This window comes from Gossypium raimondii, chromosome 10 (assembly GCF_025698545.1).
Source record: "Gossypium raimondii isolate GPD5lz chromosome 10, ASM2569854v1, whole genome shotgun sequence".
Taxonomy (NCBI): Eukaryota; Viridiplantae; Streptophyta; class Magnoliopsida; order Malvales; family Malvaceae; genus Gossypium; species Gossypium raimondii.
In genome coordinates this window covers 16,720,582-16,728,098 of record NC_068574.1, presented here as the reverse complement: position 1 = coordinate 16,728,098, position 7,517 = coordinate 16,720,582, and positions in this window count along the sequence as shown.

Sequence of the window (7,517 nt, the reverse complement as noted above, 5' to 3'; positions counted from 1 at the left end):
AGGCCAAGTTCTACCGTTCTAGGGCTAGGGCCTAGGGCTGTTGAATACTTAAATTTGGGCTGTCCTATTCGGCCCAACTCCCTGATCAACTTAAACTGTAAATTCGGTTTACCCGAATTTTTTCGGTTAACCGACCCTTTTCGAACCGATTTAACCGTTAACCGAACAAACCAAAAAATCTTAACCGACCCCCGACCAAATTTTTTCGGTTAACCGACCGATTAACCGAACTCATTCGATTAACCACAAAAATTCGATTTTAACCGAATAATGCACAACCCTAGGTGATAGAGCCCACTTTTATGTTTCATGTTTCCAAATTCCCAAATTATCATTAATTGATTAATACAAGAAAATGTTATGTGTAAATGCATGAGAATATATATAAGCTAGACTTGTGGGTTATTAAAGCATGAATAAGTTGTTTTGTCTTAATGAATTATCGTTAAATGAATTATATATAAACGAGTTGAGTTTAATTGCATGTAAGAGTATATGCTAGTTTTATGATTTAATGAATTGTGAATATGTTATTGTGCCTTGGTTAATATATGGTTATGAATGTGTTGTAGTATTATTTTGTTTAACCTTTGATATTATATACACTTTGTGGTTACTCTGACATTCACTAAGCTTGTTTAAGCTCACTCACTCTTTCTAACCATTGCAGATATTTAGCGTTTGCAGTGTGAGTGGTGCAGAAATTTCAAGGAAGTGATCCATTTTAGGCTTTAATATTTAAATAGATGATATTATTATTCTTTAAACTGTGGGAATAAGGCAATGTGGTAGACATTTCAGTTGATTGTTATTATGTCCTAAATGGTTGTTATGATTTTAGACTCTTAGGAATTGATATTATGTTTTTAGGTTGTCTTCGCTTGAAAACATTAATTATGCTTTGAACTGCAATTATGATACTTTTGATGCTGAATTCTGAGGTTATAAATGTATGATGAATTGGTATATGTATAGTTGTGTTAAATGCTATGTTTTGGTGATATTTTTGTTGTTTTGTGCAGAGGTATCGATATTCAGGTATTTAGTATCGATACCTCTATGATATTTCGAATGTGCAGGAAATCAGTAGCTCACTTTGGTATCGATACCATTTCTTGAGTATCAATACTCGGGGTAAAAATATTGATACTTTTTTTTATAGTATCAATAGTTTGCTGGTTTTAATTTTTGTTAAGTGGCCTTAAAGTATGCTTCTAGCTAGTGATAAGCTCGTTTAATGTATGTTTAGCATAACTTAATGTCGCCTAGGGTATTCTTGGCTTGGAATCTCTATAATTGTTCAAATTTGATGATGTTTGCATGCTAATGAGACATTGTGTAATATGTGATGTTGTGACAATGGTGTAGCATCTTGTTACTCAAGCTCGGCAATCAGGCCAGGTATAGGGTGTTACATTGCCACAAGATCAAACTGATATTTAAACAAGTGGTCAAACACGAGTTTGAATAGACAATAAAATAGAAAGTAAAAAGATTTACATACAATCATTTGTTAAAGTAGTTAGGAAACAATCTTACTCTATAGAGTCTCGATCAATGAATGGTTTCATTCCACAATTAACCCAGCAACCTGTTAACCAAATCTCAATCTACCATTACATAAAGAATTAATTGCAGCCCCAACTTGTTACAAACACTCACCCAAAACCTCACTTACAAAGGTTTAACCTCTCACAAACAATACTTACTAATAGAGTGCAAAAATACAAGGGAAAATAATAAAGATAAATTAATCAAATTAGCACAGCACTCCCTTACTCAATGCATCTTTCATACGTATTGGTTGTGTAACACCCCTAACCCAGTCCGGTCACCGAACCCAAGTGACAGGATGCTACAACAACAAATTGAACTTAATCACATGCATATACGGTTTCGAATAAGAACAACAGCTACTAAAATTAACATTTAAAGAAAAGTTCATTGGCTAATTTATACATTTAAAAATAATAGGAATAGTTTTAATCGTAATTAAGGCTCATTTTTAATAAATCTAGAAAAACCGCGAGGTACCGATACCGAATGAGCAGGTATCGATATTTTTATCATGAGTATCGATATTCGTATATGGGTATCGATACCAAAGTTGGATTCTGTTAAATTTTGAAAACATCTCAACTTCGATGTATCGATGTTCGTATCCCGAGTATCGATACATTTACCCGAAATACCAAAAATTCACAAGTTAAAATGTTATCCATGCTCAAAATAATGTTCTAATCAACACACAATTATAGTCTAATTTAACTAAACTTATTAACATCCTTTAAACATTTATCATGTCACATCCATACATTTAAATATGAATATCTAACATGCATTATCAACCTTAATCTCAAATGTCAATTTAGTCACAAATAAAGTTCCAAAAAACATCCATATTCCGTCAATCCAATACCAAGATAGAATTAATAACATAATGTTACTAATCAAAAATAAAACTCTAACCCACATATCCTTTATTCAGTGAGTTCAAAATAATCGCAAAAATCACCCACTCAAAAATATTGCCTTGCTTAGACACTTCCTTCCCCGCTCCACTCAAACCGAAAGTGACTACTTATCTACAAGATGTTAATGTGGAGTGTGAGCTTAAATAAGCTTAGTGAATGTTTGACTCATAACCATATTTTCATCAAGTCAAAATAGCATATTCACACTTCATTAAATCATAAAATTAGCATATACTCTCACATGCAATTACACTCTACTCATATATATAATTCATTTAATGATAATTCATCAAGACAAAACAACATATTCATGCTTTAATGACTCACAAGTCTAGCTTATATAATTACATGCATTTACACACAACATTTTCATATACAATTCATTAAATGATAATTTGGAAACTTGGAAATATGAAGCATAAAAGTGAGCTCTATCACCACACATTGGATAAACGGATATCCATCACACCAATGACTCAAAGAGTTTAACATATCCCCTAAGTATAGCATAAAGCTAAACACTCTCCAACACACCAATATGTCCTGCTGAATGGAGCTTAGCTCGACATTCCCTTATCTCTTCATTCTGTCCCTAGACCTTAATGCCCAAACGACAAAACTCAAAGGTGAGTACTCATAATCCTATGGCATGCCAACTATATCTGTAAAAACTGAACGTTGGTAATGGCAATATAGAATGATCGCAAAGCAAAAGAAAGAAAAATAAGAACACGCAGATTTTAAGTGGAAACCCTTTCAGGGGAAAACCACGGGTAGAGGAGAACAAAATTCATTAATGTTGAAATTGGAATGATACAAGAGAAGTTTTGACTCTTCTATTTATAGGTTAAAAAACCTTATTCTAATCAATGTCAAATAGAAGGAGAGTAGTTCTATATGGATTCTACTTGTGCAATCAATGTCAAATAGAAGAAGAGTAGTTCTATACGGATTCTACTTGTGCAGCTTGGTCTGTATCACCCCCGATCGCAACCCTAGTCCAGTTTTATGCTTAATGGGGATCTGCGGCAGCTATGGCCTTTGCCCCCCACAGATCCCCCTATTTTTCCATTGTATTTTAATTTTTTCACAGGAATTTGGGTCATACAACTCTAACAATATCCAACGGTTTCAATAGATCGCAAGACCAAAATATCCATATTTACACATATTTAATTAATGTTTTAATGCGCATAACCTCTGTTCATACTCATTAATTCACATCACAATCTCATACACAATGTATTCTTATTGGAATCACATTTAATTGTACTTCAAGTGCCACAATAATGCTGATTGAGCTATCATATGCTAGACCTCATATGTTTGCATTCAAATCAGTACATCACATATCACATACAAGTGTTCTCACATATTACCTATCATAATAGCATCAATATTACAACTCGTCATACATTAGGCATAATTCCACAAGGCAAAAAGTATAGAAAATGCTTACTCTTAGAACTTAGGATAGGGGTTTAGGCTAATCCTAAGCTCCCAATTAATACTATGAATCGTGCATACCAGCAGTGACTCCGGAACACTCACCGATCACACTTTTGCTTATTAGATGAAAGGTCAAACAAGCTTTTCCTTACCTTTACACTTTACACACATGAAAAAAAATTCCAAACTCATCAAAAATAGCCTTGAACACAACCAAACAACAAGGAAAACACAATACAAGCCTCTTCTTTCTCACTACCGAAAACTAGCTAGTTTTGTCAAAAGTGAAGTTTTGACACCCTAACCTCATTGCTAAACCTCCATTTTAGTTTCAAACATCTTAAATAACATTTAATTTCATATCTAAACCATTTATTTTATGTAAATTTGTGGTTCTAAAATTTTCAAAAATTTCAAGCTTTCAAAGACATGTAAAAGGGGAAAATGCTTAATTCTTAAAAATTTGGTTATGAACTATCAAATTAAATTGAAATACCTTTTAATTAGGTTAGAATGAATCAAAAATAACTTTGAAAACATGGGTTTATTCAAGATTACGAGATTTGTCATTTTTGAATCCAAGCTTACTTTAAAAACATCAAATCCAAATATAATTGTTTAAAACTCTATTTGAATTAATAGCACTCTTCATTTCATACTGAAAATCAGAATATTACCTTGATTTAATCAAAATGACGATCCACAACTATAATTCGGGATTTGAACTCAAGAAGAACAATGACGAATTTGGGGAAGAAAACACGTTTTTTGTTTAAAATTGAGGATTGTTTTGGTGTTTGGAAGGTTAATATATCCAAAAGGATGATTTGATTTTGAAAGAACTCTCTACTTTTAGGTTTTGGAAAACTTTTTAATAGTTTGGGTTTTTGAGAAGAAGGGGAAGATAGTGGGTGTTCTGTTGTATGAGACTAATTTCAAATTTTGGGCAATTTGCCCTTTAGGTCACTCCTAATTCTTACCTTTCCAAAAAGGTCCTAAATCAATTAAAATCTATTTTTATTCAAATTAGACCTCAAAATTAAATTTTGTTTTGAGCTAAATAATAAAACTAAAATTTTATTATGACACTCACATACTTAAATTACTCATTTATGACCCTTTTTTCTGATATCTGACTCAACCTCCGGTTTAAAAAAAAACTTGATTCTACTAACCCAAAACTACTAGGTTAAATTTTGGGGCATGATAGGTTATCTATTTGTAGGCTTAATATGGAAGTCTATTCGATCTACACAGTTCAAGATAAACTCTTCTTCTTATGTATAATAATCAGGATAAATAACCTCCAATCTTATCCCAAGATAAAGTAGGATTAATCTCGTTAAAATCAACCTATAAATCTGACAAAAAAAGTGCAAAAGATAAGCACAAGCTTTATCTACAAAGTTAAGTCGATCTCAACCTCTTCAACAACTCCAAATTTGATCATGGCTATGAGGCACAGCAAATCATGTCTTAGAAGTCCATTTGCTTATGGAAAGATCACATGAAAAAGCCCAAGTCAAATAAGCCAACAAATAAAACACCCAGTTGTCCCAATGTCTTAACTGATAAAGTGATTGATCAAATATCGAAGTGTTTGGATAGCCTTGGTCCTAATAGGTTTGAATGAAAAAAAATTTAAAATTAGGATAAAATTTTAATTCGTTTAAAATATGAGTTGAGCTTGACCTCTAATATCTAACCTGTCCCAACTTGTTTTTTAATTTTATAATATGTTTATCTTATTTTATTTTATTTTTATATATTATGTAAGTTATATCATATGAAAATTAAATCTATAATGTTGTAATGTAAATATTAGAAAATTTATGTTTTTAATGTTTACAAATTTAATAAAAGAAATTTATATAATATTAATAAGCATTAAATAAAATTAACATATTTTTATAAATAAAATAAAATGTACGAGCTTAAACAAACTTAGATTAGTCATTTATAAATATATACAGGCTTAAACAAAATTTTAAATTATATTTTGGACTGCATCATGCTTGAACAACTATGTATATTATTGATGTCATTTGGTACCTACGCTATTTTGGTCCCAATTTGGTATTTCGAAATGCATCATGCTTGATCAACTATGTATATTGTTGATGTCATTTGATACCTACATTTTTTTCTCCCAATTTGGTACCTAAGTTTGGTCTCAATGTTCACTTTGGTACATGAGTTTTTTCAATTTGATACTTGATTTTTTTTTTTTTTGTGATGTTTAAGAACTCAAGTTTGACTTCAATGTTCAATTTGGTACCTATGTATTATTTACTAGAGCATACATGTCAAACATTGATTGGGTCACATGATGCCGTTTGATCTAGGTACCAAATTGAAAATTGAAGCCAAACTCAAGTACCGAATTGGAAAAAAAAATATCATATACTAAATTGAACATTAAAGCCAAACTTAGGTGTCAAATGGTATATTAACCCAAAATAAAAAATATATATATGAAATATGAGATTGATAATCTAATCAAAGTAAAACAGGTAAGGAAGTTATGTCCAATCTGGCTGCGGACTGCAGGCCGGGAAACCTTAAAGTTTAATTTAGTTGTAAGTTAAGATGTAACCAATTCTGTTTCTTTCTTAAGCATTATAAACTGCATTTTTGTTAGGGTTTTTGCTTTTACGAATTATATATATATATTTAGGTTGTTCATCTCTTTCTTGATTTTGTTCCTAATAATTTTGAACGTAGCTGAATGCTCGTCGTCCTCATCCATTACCATTTCAGGTACTCTTTTTTATCTTTTGTTATATCATTATTTCTTTCTCCGTTGGGCTAAATGTTTGGTTTTGATTGGTTTGTCATCCTCCCATTAAATACTTGATGTCTACAATTCCTTTTGCCTACATTTTTTTGCTAACTTTATTCATAGGAAACAAAATCCAGTTTTAACGATGAAAATTTATTTTATCTACCAGGTAATATTTTAAACTTTATTTGAGCAAATTCGATTTTCAGTCATTTTCAAGTAGTTTGAAAAAAACATTAATTGAGTCTTTAAATTGAAAAAAAAATAAAAAACGATTTTTAACCAACCTGGAACCACTAACCTAATGTTCATAGTGCATTAGGATTATTTAGGTTTTTCTACTATTTGGGTCAAAAACGCTACCCACGTTTTCTCAACAAATGCATTTAATCTAGTAATTCGTATATTCATCTCACATTTTTTTTTAAATTTTATAATCATATTTTAATTATTTTATATTTACAGAATTTCTTTTATAAATTAATAATTCGTTTTAGCATTTTTAATCGAAAGAAGAAGCAATAGTCTCCAACTACTAAAAGTTTACCCAAATGGGGGATTAGGCTTCTTGAAGAACTCAAATTTAGGGAAATTCAGAAACAATTTACACGTTCGATAAACCATAAGACTTTTACTAACTTTTTAGGCATTGATTTTAATATAGGGTTTGAATATAAATCTTTACACTAATAGTCTCACTACAATCTTTTACCACCTCAATAGAAAGCCTTAATATATATATATAAATAATTGACCTTTTAACGTATGGTAGGGCGTTAATAATTCGGTTAAAATTGAATTAATTGATTGAA